Below are 899 nucleotides of genomic sequence, written 5' to 3' on the forward strand. Positions count from 1 at the left end.
ATCCAGGTGGGAAACTCAGGGGTCTAATAAACAAAGTAAAAATAGTGGGGATGAAGAGTAATGAATCTTTAGCAGCAGAATTGATTGCTGATTGATTGATTTGGTGTGATACGGGTGACTAAGAGGACAGAAGAAAGAGGACATGCTTGGGTAACCATGTAAATATGAAACACAGGAGAAAAAAATGAATCGTTCCAAGTTCTCAAGATATACTTTTTAATATTCTCAAGAAATGTATATATACATATTTAAAATAAAAATCAATAAAGTGATATGATAACTGTTCTAAGTTAGTCAGAACATGGTAACTGCTATAAGCATAACCCCCAAGTCCCAGTAACTTGATACAATAAAGATATGTTTCTCATTCACATCACAGTCCAATGAAGGTTGATATGTGTGCATGTGATGGTGAGGAGAGAGGCAGACTTTGGCCCATGTGATTATTTAGAGACCCAGGCTTTTCCTTTCATTGATTCTACCATCTCCTGGGGCCACAGGATTCTCTACATTCATCTGGACAAGTGAGATAGGGAGCTGAATTTTTTTTTTCCACGTGTCCAGGGCATGAACCAGGCATGGGCACAGAGCAAAAGCCAAGCTGGGATAAACAAGGAGTTGTTTTGTCCCTCACTGATATGAGACAGGCACCACCAACCAACCAGGTGCCACTCTACCCAGACCAGGGACAAGAGAGCTGAATTTTAAATAGGAAGATTTTATGGACCAGGAAAGGAAGAAATGTACATCACTTGTGCACACTTACCAATGGTTAAAACTCAGTCATGGACATGAAAAACAATCTACCTATGTGCCCAGGAAAAGGAAGACATGACTTTCAGGAGTGTTTAGCTAGTCTCTACCTTAAGCACTTGGTCGGTTATAATGAAGAACTCACA

General features: G+C 39.8%; 1 non-coding gene across 1 annotated transcript; it reads right to left on the reverse strand.

The window, feature by feature from the left end:
- Positions 1-552: 552 nt before the first annotated feature.
- Positions 553-691, reverse strand: LOC145540060 (small nucleolar RNA SNORA48). The gene has a single exon (XR_014078186.1). It is a non-coding gene; the product is annotated as a small nucleolar RNA SNORA48 (small nucleolar RNA).
- Between the last annotated feature and the right edge of the window lie 208 nt (positions 692-899).

Source organism: Giraffa tippelskirchi, chromosome 2 (genome assembly GCF_054371585.1).
Source record: "Giraffa tippelskirchi isolate mGirTip1 chromosome 2, T2T-mGirTip1v1.2.pri, whole genome shotgun sequence".
NCBI classification, from domain to species: Eukaryota; Metazoa; Chordata; class Mammalia; order Artiodactyla; family Giraffidae; genus Giraffa; species Giraffa tippelskirchi.